Raw genomic sequence first — 18,344 nt, 5'->3', positions numbered from 1 at the left:
ATTAGGGTGCATCACTCTTTGCACATGAACAAAATCGGTACTCTTTTTCCATTGGAATTATAGAATCTATTATATTTGAAGTCTTGAGCCAAAACAAAATTAAAAATTTATTTAAAAAAATACTAATTTTAAAATATTAAAATTTACGAGAGCTGATCCGAATTATCTCTAATAATTGAATACTTTTTTTTCTCTTCGGTACTTTTTTTCTATTGGAATTATAAAATTTATTACATTTTAAGAACTAAGACAGAAAAGTATTAAAAATTAATTTGAAAAAAACATTAATTTTAAAGCACAGTGAAACCTCGATACAACGAATCTGAAGGGAGCCTGAAAATTTTTCGTTTTATCTATTTATTCGCTATAAGTACTTTTTGGCAAAACCTAGGTAAAACGAAATTTAAAGAAATCTGAAAGAAAATTCTTTATACTACTGTGGGCAAAAAGTAAGGTGAATTTGGTTGTAAAATGAAAAATCTTATTTGTAAATCAATTTCATCGCCTTCAAAATAATCCCCTCTCGATGAAATACACTTATGCCAACGATTTTTCCAATCCCCGAAACATGCCAAATAGTCCATTTCCGGTATAGCCATCAGCACCTTCTTCGATTCAGCTTTTATCTCCTCAATCGACTCGAAACGCGTTCCCCGGAGTGGTCTCTTGAGTTTTGGGAATAGCCAGAAGTCACACGGAGCCAAATCAGGCGAATACGGTGGTTGCGGAACGATATGCGTGGAATTTTTGGCGAAATGGTCACGAAGAACGAGTGCAGTGTGAGACGGTGCATTATCGGGACGCAAAAACCAAGAGTTGTTGGCCCATAATTCTGGTCTTTTTAGACGAATTGCTTCACGTAAACGACGCATAACGCTCAAATAATATTCATTATTAACAGTTTGGCCAGGTGGAAGGAATTCATAGTGCACCACACCACGAAAATCGAAAAAAACTGTCATCATGACCTTTATTTTTGAACGACTTTGTCGTGCTCTTTTCGGTCTGGCCTCGCCTTTCGCACGATATTCGCTTGATTGGTCGGTTGTTTCAGGGTCGTAAGCATAAATCCAAGTCTCATCTCACGTAATGATGCATTTGAGCTTGTCCTGATAGTCTGAAAGCATTGTTTCACACACATCAACGCGACACCTTTTTTCCAAGAAATTGAGAGTTTTCGGTACCAAACGAGGTTTTACTTTTCGTAGGCCCAAATGGTCTTTCAAAATGGTTTTCACAGATCCTTCTGATATTCCGATCATATCAGTAAGGTCTTTAACAGTCAACCGACGATTTTTGAGCACTAACTCCTTCACTTTATTGACGTGTTGCTCATCTGTTGACGTCGATGGTCGACATGCTAAACGTTTCCGCAGCCGAAATTTCATTCCGCAAACAAAATTTGATGGCACTTCTCTGCTCAATCAAATCAGACGTTGTAAAAATCGAAAAATGCACTCTGGGTTGTTTGGTAAACACAAGCATAAATATATTACTGATAATTACATTCACATGAAAGTTGGCCCAGATGTTATTAACAGTGATGCCAACTCATGAAAAAAATAACTAGAGCGAAATTTTAATCCCGCGAAGTTTGACAAATAAATTCACCTTACTTTTTGCCCACAGTAGTAAATACTGGTTTTACCTGTTTACATCAAAATAATGATAAAACTGCACTGAAGTGGGTGGATATAAAAAATAAAAAGTTAAAAATTTTTTCAATTAGATTTTATTAATTTTATTAATTGGTTATTTTTGTTTGTTTGCGCAAGTTTCGAATGCAGCCATCAACACTTCGCTCAACAGATGCTAAGCTATCGAATGCACTTTTTGGTATAGCTTCCTGTGCCTCAAGAAAAGTTTGGAGCTTTTCAACCATTTGTTCAGCTTCTTTGGCAGTGATAACGTTCTCGACCTCTTCATCCTCCTCAACAATGTCGACTGTATTTCTGCTCAAAACACTATCAACAATGTCATCATCAGTAATAAGACCCGTAGTGCTGACGCTGTCATCGAAAGTATTATAACAAAATCATCAAATCGTTCATTCAAATTGAAATGGTTTTTAACGACAAGCCATTCTCGCTGTCTTGAACACAATCATTTGTGGTCAAAACATTTGGACTGTCGACAAAGCCACATGTCGCAAAACAGTTGACAATCGTTTGTTGTTTTACGTTTTTCCATGCTTTATGGGCCATTCTCATGCCTTGTAGAACGTTGATATTACTCTTGCGCCCCTCTTTCATATCATGGAGTAAAATTTTTACCACCTCTTTGCGATAAAATTGCTAGAAATTTTTAATTATTCCCAGATCTAGAGGTTGCAGTTTCGATGTTGCGTTTGGCGGCAGAAATTATAATTTAATAGATTTCAGTGGTGTAGGGCTTTTGTGTGCCATGCAGTTATCAACGAGCAATAACACTTTGCGATTAGCCTTAGTCATTTCGTTGTCAAATTTTTCTAAGTAATCCAACCATATTTCAGTAGTCATCCAAGCTTTTTTTGCTCGCAAAGAAGTCCACTGGTAAGCTTTGAATATTTTTAAAGCAACTTGGATTAGCCGATTTTCCAATTACCAGCAATTGACTCTTCTCAGTGCCAGAACTATTTACCGTAAATAAAATTCAGAGTCTTTCCTTGCTATGTTTTCCGCCGTGGCATTTTTCAGATTCAAGTGCCATTCTTCGATCTGGTGCGCATTTAAAAATAGCCCAGTTTCGTCTGCATTAAAAATATTGTGAGGCTGATATTCTGCCAACAGACATGGTATACATGTTTTCCAATCAGAACAAACTTGGCCACTTACACTGGCACTTTCCCCACTCACTTTTCGAAATCCGATATCATAGCGTTTTTTTTTCAATTTTCAAGCCATCCGCTGCTAGCCTTAAATTGCTTGTGCCCCATACGTACAGCGAATTCTTCAGCTTTAATCCCCTCCCGACACAATGCACTTATGCCAACGTTTTTTCCAATTTTCGAAACACTGGTTGTAGTCACTTTCCGGGATGGCCTTCAGTTCCGTCTTCGTTGCGGCTTGAATCTCCTCTATCGTGTCAAAACGGTGTCCCCGGAGCGGTCTTTTGAGCCTGCTGAACAGCCAGAAGTCGCACGGTGCCAGATCAGGTGAATACGGTGGTTGCGGAACGATATGGGTTGAGTTTTTGATGAAATGATCACGAATTACGAGTCCAAAAAATTCAATGTTTTCGGTACCAGTCGAGATTTGACGCGCTTGAGGCCCAAAACATCCTTCAAAATGGTATTGGCTGAGCCTTTCGATATGCCAACATCATCAGCAAGGTCTCTAATCGTTAATCGACGGTTTTTCAACACCAAATCTTTGATTTGTTGGACGTGAGCTTCGTCAGTTGAGGTTGATGGTCGCCCAGGACGCTCTTCGTCTTCGACACGTTCACGACCGGCTTGGAACTCACTATACCACTTGTAAACATTTTTTTTAGACATAGCCTCATCACCAAAGGCTTTCTGCACCATCCTCAACGTATCCGAAAATTGATTCCGCAAACAAAATTTAATGCAAATTCTTTGCTCAACAAATTTCGACATTGCAAAAAACGAGAAACTCACTTTTAGCAGCTCACAAAACGACGCGTATCTCAAACAGTAAATGAATATTTCACATGAAATTTGACATAGATGTCACTCACAGTACTACCAACCTAAAAAAAAAAAGAATTCTCCTAATCCTTCAAAGCGCGCAATTTAAAATCAAATGTCACCTTATTTTTTGGACACAGTTGTATGTGTATCGCCTCCAATGGTGATCACTTTAACTCTTTCCGTCACGCTCTTTACTGCGACATAAAAAATTTATTTTTTGTTGTTAATTGGTTAATATGGAATACAAGTAACACACGAATGCAAAAAAAAAATATTTACCGTTAGGTTTTTGAGAAACAAGGTGGTCACCACCAGTAACCACCATGACTGAAGGGTACAAAAATTTATTAAAACTAATGCACTCAATTACTTCACTTTTTTATTTATTTTTAGAAAAAAGACAATACAAAATTTGGTAATAGATTTACTAATAATTATTTCTTGTGAAAATCTGAAAAACATGTCTTTCCTTTTCGGAGGCAAAGTGGGACGTGGCATGTTCTGCATTGCCATACTGTGCGGACAGGGACGCTTTTGGTACTGCAAAAGGCGCATCTTCTAGGTGTGCCTCTAAGCGGTTGGTGTCGATTACTCTCTGACTTACAAAGTTTTGATAATGGTATGTCATCCTCGTCGTCGAATAGCTCTTCATGGATATTTTGTACATCTGCCCCACACACATCCAATATCGATTTTGACACTGGCCACTCAGGCGTGAAATAATTGCCTAAAATATTGTAAATACCAAAGAAAGTCCCACTCATAGTGACCGTATAAAAAAGCAAGTTCTAGGAATACTTACGTCACGGTGGTTATTGTTGCTAACCACCACTGATTATAAAAAATATTCGTAAAATAATCGAAATTTCAGCAAGAAAGCAACCACTGTGTATCAAACACACCACAAGAACTAAATTTGCACAAAAATCAAACCATAAATTGCGTTATTGAATTTATTATGAATTTTTACTTCTAGCTTTCACAAAAACGCGCGGCTACGGATTTTTACTTTAAATTTTCTCAACACGTGGTGGGTGTATTTCTAACTATTAGCGCCCTTTTCACTTAAAAGAAAGCAATAATCAATATTCGTGCAAAATTAAAAATATAGATGTCGGCAACTGTCGTAAAAAAAATAAAAAATAGGTGGTTAGCAACGCTAACCACCGAGACGGAAAGAGTTAAAGGAGATAAAATAAAAATTGAACAATAATTAGCCGTTTGTGTTTTATTAAATCAGTCTCGTTCATATTTGAGCAGAAGGTATAGAGGCTTTCAGACTCAGAAAATCTTCGTTATAACTATACAGTAGAGCATTTTTGTATGAAAAACTTCATAAAAGCGAGGTTTTTTCAGGGGCTTTAAGAAAAATTCGTTATGTTGAGTTTTTCGTTATAACGAAGTTCGTTATATCGAGGTTTCACTGTATTAAGGGGGGAAGCTGGTCTAGAGCGCAAAAAATGGGCATATTTTATGAATTTATTTTGACTCAACAAAGGAATCAATCGAAAATCTGTGAAATAGGTTTAATAATATAGCTTTCATGGTACAAATACAAAATTTTTCGTCTGAATTAATTTCAAAATGGCCGCTGTCCAGCAGTTCTCCTAAGGCGCCTTTTTTTCTAGTGGGTCCATTGCCGAAGACGTAAACTCCTTAATTTTTGTCCTGGATCAAAAAATAAAATTTTTTTAGTTTCTATATAACAACAGAAAGAGACGTACGTAGGATTTTTTCGATATTTTGTTTTTTCGCGAAATGGTGCACGTTTGAACAAAAAGTTACAATTTTCACTATAAAGAACGACATAAAATTGTTGATTAAAAAAAAAACTATGTAATATAAATAAAAAATCCTACATACGTCTCCGGAGAAAGGTATTTCGAATGTATTGTCAAAATTTCGTAAGAATCGGTAAAGATTTGTTCGAGTTATGTCTTCGGCCAGTTTAAAAAAAGTGATTTCGAGAAAAACGCGTTTAAAGTTGTAAATAGCGTTCGGGGCATACCTGCGAGGCACTGCCGTCGAATGAAAAATTTGGGCATTTAGACATTTTTGCTGGCATCCCTCATTTGGTATATTATTTCTAAGACCCTAAAGCACCTTTTAAGACAAAAAAAAATTTTTCGATTTTTTCAAAATTCTAGACCAGCTTCCCCCCTTAAGATTTACGACGTCTGGATCGATTTGAAGTTATCTTTAACAATTGACTAGTTTTTTTTAATGCTCATTTCATTTTCTTACAAAAACCAATCCAAATTTTAAACTTTATATAAAAATTATAAAAATCGAAAAAAATTATCACAAGAATTGTAATTAATTTATTTATAGTTTTTAGAAAAATTTTGGGTGCGCTGTTTTACAGTCCATTAAATTTTGCTATAAAAAAGTACAAGTTTCGAATTTCTCAAAAATCGCATCGAATTATTGGCAATTTTTTTTGGCGAATGCTCGACTTTCCTTTTATATGAAGAAAATGCGTGAAATTTGTACGATAATTTGATGAATTTTTTCAAATTTTACACCACGTTTGGTTCCTTGATTTATACGATTTTTTAGTGTAATAAAATGTGAGTTTGAATTAGCTCGAATTTCTCTTTAATTTTTGATAGTTTTTCGCCTGACGGTGCTGCGCATCTTCTCCATATAACGAATGTAGAATTTTTTTTTTTGGTAGAATTAACTTTGAATTTATAAAAAATTTATGAAAATTAAAATAACCAACGAAATGTAGTCACAACTGTTGAAAATATTCTATTCTATATTGTTTTCGCAGGCTGCATGAATTAATCAGCATCAAAACTTAATTGATTACTTTAATGGAATGTAATTTACTGTAAAAAGTTACTAGCCTGCTGGCATCACTGCACCAAATGCAGCCAAACAAAACTAATATTTACAATAAAAACACATTTTTTGTTTTAAGTTTGCCAGAGCAAATAAATTTAACATAAATAAGTTGGAAAACGCCTACCAGTAATGAAAATATTCTATTTCCTGGCCATCCACCTGAATTATGACGAGAAAAAGCATTGGGAATTCAAATATTATATTTAGAATTTAATTCAGAATTTCAATTTAATAATACATTCAAATTTATATGCGAAATATATGAAAACGAACATTTATTTATGTAAATTCTTTCGCATGCCAGCAATAACCGAGGGTATTAGAGGAGGGAATGCGTGAAAATTAATATGCGAAAATAAACTCAATTTTCAACAGCTGCTCTAATCTGTGCATATTTTCATTTCCTTTCCAATGAAATTGCTTTACTTTTTTTTTTTACTTTTATTCCTTGAATGTCTGTATGCGCACACATACATACACGAGTACATGCGCTTGTGAATAAATAAGAAACAGAAAGTATAGAATTTGAATATTAAACAATAGTTTTCATAAATCTATAGGCTGCTTTAAATAACTATGGCCATATGACTTTTTGGCCAGTTTGGCAATTTATATGTCTCTCATTCAATTTTGATAATCTTTTATGAAAACATCTTCTTTTCTTGCACTAAAACCAATTCAATTCAAAGTTTAAAAATTTTATGCACATCGAGAAAACACTCAATCGATTCTCATAAAAATTGCACACTTTTAGAATGATTTTGGGCACGCATTTTCAAAGACCATTAAATTTTTATAGGATAAAAAGCAAGTTTCAAGTGCCTCGCAAATTTGGCGAATCCTCGACTTTCTTTTTATATAGAGAAAATGAGTGAAATTTTTATAATTACTCGTTGAATTTTTTCACATTTGCACAAAGTTAATAAATGAAACACACAATTTAATCGCTTTCTCAGTAGTCTAAACGCTACAGCAAATTCTGAGTATTGGCTCTGGAAGGCTGCTAGAAATATAAAAAGACCTATGTCCCAGATACCTGCCCTTCGAATGGAAAATAATGAATGGGCTAAAAGCGACTCTGAAAGAGCAGCGGCCTTTGCCCGGCACTTAAAAAGAGTATTTACCCCACATTCAATGGTCTCTTCACCCGGTACCCTAGAGGACATAAATTCTATACTAACACAAACCTATCAAATGGACCCACCCAAACGTAAATTCTCAAAATTTGACGTGAAATCTGCCATTAAAAATCAGAACACTAATAAATCTCCCGGCTACGATCTTACTACAGCCAAAGTACTCAAAGAGCTCCTAGAAATAGGAGTTATTTTATTAACGTATTTTTTTAATGCAGTTATACTAACGGGAAATTTTCCTGCCCAATGGAAAGTGGCTCAGATTAAAATGGTCCTCAAACCTGGCAAAAAACCAGATTCAGTTGAATCGTATCGTCCAATAAGCCTTCTACCAATCACTTCCAAACTTTTGCAATGTTTTATTCTTCAAAGATTGTTTCCAATTATCGAAGAACGAAAAATAATACTCAAATTATCAGTTCGGTTTTCGAAAAGAACTCAGACTATACAACAAGTTCATCGATTTTTTGAATACATTCACAGTGCATTCGAACAAAAAAAAAATACTGCACAGGAGCGTTACCCGACCTTCATTGGCTTTTAAATCGTCATTCCCAAGTTTCTGTCGAAAGCAAATTGCTCTTATACTGAGCAGTTCTAAAACCCGTGTGGACATATGGCATTCAACTTTGGGGCACTGCGGCAAATATCGAATATCGAAGTTTTACAACAATTTCAGTCAAAAACATTAAGAATGATCACCAACTCACCCTACTAATATATATTACAAACTTACAAATACACCGTGACCTCCAAATATCCACTGTTACGCAAGAAATAGAGAAATATGCAACATCTCACAATCTCAGGCTCTTAGCTCACTCTAACTCCTTAATAACCGAAATGATAGCAAATCCCATTGCTTTCACCCGACTCAAAAGAAAATCCACCACAGATCTCCTCTTTTAGTGGGAAAAAATGAAATGGCTTGTACCACTGGGTGCATCCCATAAACGACTGAAATTCTCTAGCTGCTAGTTTAAGTTATTCTACAAATATTGCTTAATGTATGTGTATAACTTGCAATAAAAGTGTGCTTAAAAAAAAAATGCACAAAGTTTCAAACTTAGATTTATATGATTTTTGTAAGAGAATAAACCATATTTTCACAGGAAATGATTGAAATTATATGAGAAGCAAATGAGTTGTCAAAACTTGCCAATATTTTCCTGTGCTATCCTGAGCTTATAAATGTGAGTGGATTTTTTCCATGCGCCGAAGAAAAGAGATTTTAGTGAGTGGTTTCGAGCATATGTCGGAATGTTAGACAGCCATTTAGGCCAGCTAACTGGCGCTAAAATTGAGGTATTTATAGAAATCGCATTCATAATTGGATTTGCTTGATACTTGCAATATGGCATTAATATTGCGCACAACTGCTCACAAATAAATGTTTTCTGGAAAATATCTGTGAATCCATAAACTGGTGCTTTCAAGGAGATATTCTGGAAAATGCCTAGTTATATTTGGTTTATACTCGGAATATACTTACTATATACTTTATCTCTCAAAAAATCAATGTATTGGGTTGTTTTTTTGTTGACTCCTATTCTGTTTATTAACATTTACATTTTATTTGAACATTTATTTTGTTGGGAAATAACCTTCGATATATGACTTGGTTGGTGCATAATTACCATTCGAGAGTGCGTAGGTTCGAATCTCCGTTCTTGAAAGAGTCGAGGTCGCCCCTCGGCTGGCGCAAACCTCGCATTGTACGGAAAAAGCTCTTCTTTAAAAACCAATAGCCGTTCGGAGGAAGAGCTCGGTCAAATACCCAAAAAGAGTGTAAGTGCCATAGGAATATAGCAGGGAACTGCAAGGCGGATGAACTCGCTCGAACCGGTACCACACTCGATCTCCAACCGGATAAGACGCTGATACCCGTACCTATAGCTACTTGTAAAATACTTATAGATAGGGAAACCATCAAAAAGGTAAATATAATACAAGCTGGCAAAACCTCACAACATGCGAACTATGCAGGCAGACATAGCCCAATTGGAATAGCGGTCGATCGAAAATCTTGTTCAGATTTAACAGAGAAGCTATAAGAAAAATAACAAGGGTATTAACTGGTCATTGTTTAATAGACAGCCACGCTAGAAGGTTGGGACTCGCGTACTTCAATTTCTGTAGAAGCTGTCTTAATACAGAAGAAGAAGAAACAGTCAGAAACCTTTTATGTGAGTGCGAAAGCTTGATTTTGAGGAGGCTGCGCACTCTTGATACGGCATTTTTAGTACATTGGACATATCGCATCTTAAACTAACGAAGGTCTGCACGTTTATTATATATATATGTATATAGATATATATATATATATTCCGGAATTCATATCAACTAATTCCGAAATTTCCAATCTTACCCCATATATTTTAACCTGAGAAATAACAATGAATTATTCCGGGACTCAATCACCTATTCCCGAAATTTTCGGTACTTAAAAGTACTCAATAAGCCGAGTCGAGTATAGTTTGGCATCTTCTCGGCATACTTAGATCAGCTTTTTTGCGTAGCTCATCGACAAAGAGGACCAGATTATGCCAACTTGACGCACGAGTTGCTTTAAATCGGTGCGTCTGAAGACTGAGAAAGCCAGACCATTACTGTGACACCATTTTCTTGTTTCTAGGCCTTACAAAGTCGACTTTGGTGTTTTGGGTCATTATGCTCTTGCAAACCAAATCATTGTTTCTTCTTGGATACATCTTTTTCACCGACTTCAAAAATCCTCGTTTGTGAATTTCGACCATTTTTTCGGCGTTCAAATTTTGGGTGAAGAGTGCCAAACATACGCGCTCGGGAATCACTTTCACCGGGTTTTTAGCAGTGCGCTAAAGGATTTTAGTATCGCTTGTGGACCAAGCTCGCTTAAGTGGAACTCAACCCCATAAAGTTGCTTCATTCGAGAAAACAAGCTTACTCCAATCGCGTTCCATGTTTTCGGTAGCCCAAGCCTTGCGTTTTTCATTGTGTTTTTCTGAGAGTGGTTTTGAGGATGTGGTACGGTAGGGTATGTTCACCTCCTTCAGTCGTCATTCGATGCTGTTGATACTCACTTCTGTTCTCTTTCTAGCAAGAATTGTGCGTGCTTGGCGTAGTCGCAAAGAAGGGTCTCACTTAAAAAGTTGGACGATCACTTTATCTTACTTTTTTGTCGTCACTCGCTTCAAGCCGCGCTCGGAAAAGTCATCAAAATTTTTGTGCATTTTAAACGGCTGATTCCACATCATCGAATGTGCGCATAAAAATACCGCTTCGAAATGCTTCGCGTACTTCTCACTCATTTCTGTTTGGCTGCGCTTACGGAAAAGTTTCGAACGAACCTGTATTAGCACTGGTGCCGCAGCTTTGAGTGAGACTATTACGCAGCAAAAAGCAGAACGAAATATATCTTGAAGTTACAAGAAAAACCCCGGTTCTTCTCTTTCTTTTTTTTGTATAGCATAAATTTGGTAAGAGGAAAAGCAACCGTGACAGGTTAAAGCAAATATCTCTTGTCATTTATGGTGGGTTGCTTTGTTTGCAATATTCACAGGCACGAAAACAAATAATCGACCAATTCTGAGTAAAGTTGTTATAATCAAACCTAGTAATTAGTACTTTACCACCAGTTTGCACCTGAAGTAGTTCGCCTTCTATTTTTCTTCAATACCAGCAGCTAATATCAATTGTGCGCCGCTGTACCAGCATCACACCAGTTAAGGAGATACCATAGCATATGTCAGTGTTACACCAGTTGATGAATTAGTTTATAATGAACCAAAAAGAGCAGGTGATTGACTCCATCGCATCTTTGCCGTTTGAAATATACTTTTTTATAGTTGGCGACTTTGCAACTGGTGCAATTCTAATCAGTCTGAAACTAATTCTTCGGCTTTAATGTCTGTCAAATAGTTTGCCAAAGTTTCCATGCGATGATTGATGAGATTCCGAGATTCCAAGAAGTGGCTAGCAGATGAAGAGCGAAATTTACAGCAAAATTATGAATTCATAAGCATTTCGTGGAATTAACAGAGCAACAAAAGAAGACATACGGACGTGGAAACTTAAATAGGCACGTGCCAATTTAGATGAAAATCCGAGCTGGAGCAAAAATTTACGGTATCTAAATTGTTTCGCTTACAATCAAAACATTTTTACCTTCGCTTTGACTACTGCATTCGCAATGGTGAGATAAATTTATGCGTATTTATGTCTGCTGGCGAGTATCCCTTAAAATCAGTACCAAAACCAAATTTCTATGAAGCGCGTAATCTGGCGATAGAATGGAAATATGTGGCACTGGTCGGGGCAGTATTTCGGTAAGAATATCAAATTAAATATGAACAGCGTGACAGTAACCTGAAAGTATGAAGCAAACGCAGCAGCATGGAATGCGCAATGAATAAAATGAAAACGTGCCCACCAAAGTGATACGCCGATGGCTGTTGGGTCTCCTGCTAATGGCCGCAAAATCAAATTCGAAATCAAAATGATAAGAAACCAAAAATGAAAGCGTATAAACGAAATAAATAACAAGCGTAATAAATTTATCAAACGCAAACGAATGAACGCGTGTTTTCTTGTTTTCACAATTTGTGATTTCCTCCTTGCAGCCAACAACATGCCACGTAATTGCTATGTAGTACGCAGTGGTGTGGGCGTGAGTTTGAGGCAATGCGAGTACACTTCGGTTCAGCATAATTGGCGGACTGTACGTTGCCTGAAGCGCTCCAATAAAAAAAAGTCAAGTAATAACATCAACTGATACCTACCAGGGGTAGTAACGCAGTGATAGAAACCAGGGTCGTAACTGCACTGAATGACAAGGTTGCGGACACCCAACACGATGGGGCGCACAACTGTAACTTTTGTGGCTCTTCTGACAATAAGAAAGACTTGATTCAGGGGGCGAAATTAATGTAATCACTTTAAATTAAGCGTAGAAAGTTTTGTGGGGGCAAGAGAGACTCAGCCTTTCAGTTAATATTATTAAACGAAAATCGAAGAGCACAAAGAAAAATGGAAGAATCAAGCAAAATACATTTTAACTTCAAATTATGTTATCAGGTCTCTGTAGCGGCTGAAAATAGGCATACTTTAGAAACATCTCTCAGTGTGACAATAAAATATATCAATATTGTGCAGAAAGTGCTTTGCAAATTGTAGAGAAAAGTTTATTTAAGCAGCACAAAGAAAGCGACTTCTCTTACTATTGGAATTTTTTAAATTACGTACTTAAAAGTAGGCCGACTTGCAAAATATGGGCGCATAATTATAACCAAAAACTAACAAGGCTGGGTTGACTACCAGCAGCGCCGCCAGAATTGGGCAGGACCTCTCCGAACCATTTCATACTAAACGAGGTTTCTAAAAGGGCGGCCCTCTGTCGTGTCACTTCTTAAAACAGATGCTGGAGAGGATCGTGCTGCGGGAGAACTAAATTGTTCAGGCACAATTTTTTATAAGATTGTTGGTGTTTGTCAATGATGTTGACATTGACATCATCGGGCTTAACAACCGCGCTGTTAGTTCTGCCTTCGAAGCATTTCTGGACAAAGAAGCAAAGCGAATGGGTCTGATAGTGAGCGAGAACAAAACGAAGCACCTCGTGTCGTCAAACAAACAGTCGGCGCACTAGCGTATCGGCACCCACGCTACTGTTGACAGTTATGAGTTTGAAGAAGAAGAGACTTCGTTTATTTGAGAAGCAGCACTAACACCTATAATAAAGCAGCCTTGATACAATGGAGAATCTCTCTTGCCCACAAGTTGTACTTTGAACCAAAAAGGCAATCGAGTAGTAAAGTCATCTCTCGAGGAACAAAACGAATAGTCTACAAAAGTGTCATCATGCCCGTCCTGTCGTATGGCGCAGAAGCTTGGACGAAGACAACATCCAATGACGCTTCCCTTGGAGCGTTTGCGAGAGAGTTTCTGTGGAAGATTTTATGATCTTTGAACGTTCCCTGTCCTACACAAGGCTGAAGAGTAGACGCTTTATAGGAGATACTCTACCATTTTTCCATGCTGGTGAGTTACAACTGCGCCAGTATCTAACTTTTGGTACTGAGAAAATATATTTCCACAATGTGGCCTGAGAAATTAGTACACTCATGCCTAGACGTTTCTTGAAGGTATTTCAATTTTAATATCTCCAAAAATTCTCCGAACCTGTACAATGTGGCCTGAGAAATTAGTACACTCATGCCTAGACGTTTCTTGAAGGTATTTCAATTTTAATATCTCCGAAAATTCTCCGAACCTGTACAACTTAACGGAATTATAATTCTTTAAAAAATTCGTTAAGCGCAAACAGCATCCCCACATTATATTTTAGCACTGCGCCCTACGAACACCAGCAGCTCCAGCCCTGGACAGCATTAAAAGCGTAAAGCACAAGTATCGATTTCAGTTGCTTCTTCGTCAATAATATGCGCTACATCCACTTTTTATGCATGGTATTGGTATGCTTGGCTATCGACAGCGTTCATCAACATTGCGTACACCAGCGCCTGCAGCATATTGTCTTGCTTACCTTTTACGAGCAAATTATTCCCCTGCTGCTGCTCGCCACTTTCGATTGACACGTCGCATGGCACATAAATGCTTCAACGCTAACATTTAACGCTGATTATGTAAAAGTCGTAAATTTCCAAACGTTTCCATAACAGAGCCAGGCACTGCTTTTCATGTTAGTCGCTAGCCTGCAAGAGCTGGAGAGCAAAGGCAAGACACGAGTTCACTTTATTTTATGGAAATTGATGATTACTTGTGATTGTAAGCAGCAAAGGTCAAGGTCGATGGCTAAAATATTCAACAGCAAATTTAATGGCAAGTCAAAGATGAACTGTTATGAGTAAATCAATTGGAGTGTAGTGGAATGGGGGCGTTGAGTAATGAGAAGATTTGATTGGGTAATAAAATCCTGTGCTTGTGTTCAAGTGGTCGTTTGAGGTGTTGTTAATAACCGGAAATGTGACATTTTGGGAAATAGCGAAAGCTATTCCCTTACATTTGAGTTGTTAAGTTTTAATAACTTTTGGAAGTTTTGATGCCACGTCACGATAAGATTCGGAAAATTTAATGGAATAATCTAAAGAATTATTTGTACAAAAATAGTATGCGCACTTCTGTGTACATAATTCAGTCACTTTATATTTTTATAATAGTACATTTTTCACCCTAACGTATTTTTCGTAATTTTTTTTTTAATAAATTAAATTAAGGTTTGAAAAGTTGTGCGAAATTCATAAACCTTTAAGATATGCTAAGAGGTTGTTCACAAAATGTTCAACTTTGTATAAAGAATATTTAGAAATTTCAAAAGACAGTTCACAAGATTTTCAAGTTATTAAAAAGAAGCTTTACAAAACTTTTTAGTACGCAGTTTTATATGTATCTCTTTAAACTTTAGTATTACAAAGTACAAATTTGAACTCGCTTAAGGATTTCGTTGATATTTGTTTTTTCATGACGATGTTTCGCATTTTCTCTGATAAAAAGCATTTTATGCATTCGAAAAAAATTATAAAGGCAAAAATTATAAAAAATCAATATATTTTTTCAGCAACTTTCAAATTGCTCTTCATATATTTCATTTTGGTTTTGAGACAATTGAAGTCATAAAAGAGAATTCGAAGAACACACTCGAGCTTGACTTGTTTACAGTAGCACAGAAAACAAACTATGTAACATATCACGCTGAAATTTGCCATGTAAGCTTATAACAGTCCTACCAAAAAACAAAAAATTTATTTTTGCCATATGTCATCCGCGGACCGTTTTATTGATAACGTCTCGTTCATATTTGAGTAGAAGGTATATATATAGGGGTTTTCAGTAAGAGCGCTTCAACTTTTGAACTTTTTTGAATAAAACACAAACGGTTTGACTTTTTTAACTAATTTTTTTTTTTATTATCGAGTTTCAACATATACATTTAAGTATGTAATTCGATTTCTTTTGCATGACCACCGCGTGCACGTTTTACGAAGTCCAATCGTTGAACCCAATTTTCGACCACTCTTTTGCATAAATCGGCCGAAATTCCAGCAATTTCGCGTTCAATATTGGCTCTGAGCTCACAAATCGTCGCCGACTTGTTACTGTAGACCAATGACTTCACATAACCCCAAAACGGGACGGCTTGTTAAATGGACCGTAAAATGGCCGTAATGCTCTTAAAGTAAAATTTGCACGATCAAGTGTGTAGCGTTCCATGATGAAATGTATACTAATGAAGTTTACAAATAACAAGCGAAAAATAAAAAATATTGCGTCGTTCGCCCTCCCTATCGGAAAAAAGTTGAAGCGCACCTATTAAAAAACCCTATATATATAATTGGTGCGTACACCCTTTTTGGGTGTTTGGCCGAGCTCCTCCTCTTATTTGTGGTGTGCGTCTTGATGTTGTTCCGCAAATGGAGGGACCTACAGTTTCAAGCCGACTCCGAACGGCAAATATTTTTTTTTATTTGAAAAAAACTTTTTTTTCATTTTGATCTTTCACCGAGATTCGAACCGACGTTCTCTCTCTGAATTCCGAATGGTAGTCACGCCCCAATCCATTCGGCTACGGCGGCCGCCACGACGAGTAACGGAAGAAAAATATAAAGATGTTATGTGTTTACTACTATAGATCCCTCCTGTTTTTCAGGAACATTTTAAGAATCTGACAAACTCGAAATGATCAAAATGGATTACTTTTTTAAAATACTTTATAAATGTACATGAATTATTTCTTTAAAGCCATTGTTTCAAATAAAACTCATAGTTCCTAATTAATTTTACTCATTTAACGTCCATTGTTTTCATTTATGTGGCATTAAATGAGTTAATTTGGCAAATTGTCTAAGTCAATTCGAACTTTAGAAACAACATTTTCGTAGAAAATTCCCAAAAAATTTCATATTCATAATAAATTTGGATTAATCGAGTCCAATAAAATTCTAAATAAAAAGGACGCATACTCCAAAAATATTTTTCAATTTATTCAAATTAAATTCATTAAATATCTCGAGCTTCTCCTCCTATTTTTGCTAAGCGCCTTGACGTGGTTCCGCAAATCGACTGTTTTTACTTTTACGCCGGCTCCAAACCGCGCATGATTTTTTATGAGGAGCTTTTTCACGACTGAAATATATTCCGTGGATTGGCATTGCCTGCCCCTGGGGTAACCGCTGTTAGAAATAACTTTCTGTAAGTGTGTATATCATTTGGTATTTCATGTTGGAAGATTCGGGATCGCAGGTACTTCTGAATGGTAGTCGCACATCAACTCATTCGACTACGGCGGCCGCACTTTTTATATTAAAATTTAAAAGGCTTTAAAACTGCATATCGAAAATGTTTCTAGAAATGCTATTGTAATTACAAGCAAAGGAAATGGAATGGTTGTGGAATTTTTTTAATTTTTACACTAAATTTTAAAATTGGATTGATGTGGTTTTTGTTGAGCCACGGGTTATACATTAGACAACAATAATGAGTATTCAAAACAAAAAAAAAAATGTGGACGTGCTATTAATTTGTTGCGATGTGTCCCTATAGAATATAGCTAAGCTTTAGAGTTAAGTGTTTTTATGATATGCTGACCGACCTGAAGGTTAAACTCTTTAATAATACTTATATCCCATGCTATAAGCATGCAGGGTTCGGAAAGCACTTACGCACTAAAACAACTCCCACCACTCATTCCTGTCAGTTCCTCGCAGCACTACCATTGAGGGCATTACGTAGCAGGGCCGGTAAATTAACTTTTTGTCACCTCATTGGTTCGTGCATCTTAATCATCCTGCCTTCTTTTTACCATTACGATTTTATGTAGTTACTTCCAGTTTCGCACTTTTCAGGTGAAGGCAACATTTCGAACGAATTCAAATGCGCTGAGTCTGTAGTTCAGTTCTCGTTCGACTAGTCTCCGCATTTTTGTGAATCGCACGCATTCTGACTCTGCGTGCTCAGATCCTGCAACTTTATCGACGCAGAATTGGCAGTGTGGATCGCTGACATAATTAAGTCGTTGCAAAAATTGTCGACAAACACCCATGACCAGAAAGCAACTGGGTTACATAGAAATTCAGTTTCCCATGTTTCCGTTCCCTTCAGGTTCGCAAGTCTAGATTGTGTCCATCTTCCGCTGCTTTAATTTCGAGTGCAGCGGCTGCTTCGTCTCTTCGATGATTGTCTTAGATTGGCTAACCTGTATGCACCTTTCAGCGCCTGCCCAAATTGCCGCATAATTCTGGAAAGTCACTTACACACCTTTGCAGCTGTGAGTGCAGATTGCTTGAAGTGTTCTTTGAAGCATAGCTTGTGGTTTATCAAGACGCCAAGGGTCCTTAGGTGCGTATTTTACTCTATAGTGTGTACTGGACTCTATATAGAATTAGGTGCTCCTTCTCCTTGATTGACGCGATAACCGCTTAGGCGATTTTGGTCGAGTTTCCAAAGCGCTCCAATAGACTACTTCTCGTTCTACCCGGCGCCAATTGGACACTGCAAATGAAGCCAATTCTTCTCCACCTGATCTTTCCAACGAAGAGGAGATCTTCCTTTTCCTCTGCTGCCACCAACTGGTACCGCATCGATACCGCATTTCTATTAAGACGACATGACTCAGCGCACGTAACCACTAGATCTTTATTCACTACACTAGGTCTATGTCGTCATAAAACTCATACAGCTCACGTTTCTATCGCCTACGATCCTTCCACAGAATCTATCTCTCAAATACTTCA

General features: G+C 36.9%; 1 protein-coding gene across 2 annotated transcripts in view; it reads left to right on the top strand.

Annotated features, from left to right (window-relative positions):
• Positions 1–18,344, top strand: part of LOC129236893 (furin-like protease 2) — a 174,391-nt gene that overhangs the window by 140,986 nt on the left and 15,061 nt on the right. The gene's annotated exons all lie outside the window — the stretch shown is intronic.

This window comes from Anastrepha obliqua, chromosome 2, assembly GCF_027943255.1.
Source record: "Anastrepha obliqua isolate idAnaObli1 chromosome 2, idAnaObli1_1.0, whole genome shotgun sequence".
Lineage (NCBI taxonomy): Eukaryota > Metazoa > Arthropoda > Insecta > Diptera > Tephritidae > Anastrepha > Anastrepha obliqua.
The sequence above is the reverse complement of the archived record's forward strand: the minus strand, read 5'-3'. Positions and strand labels throughout refer to the sequence as shown.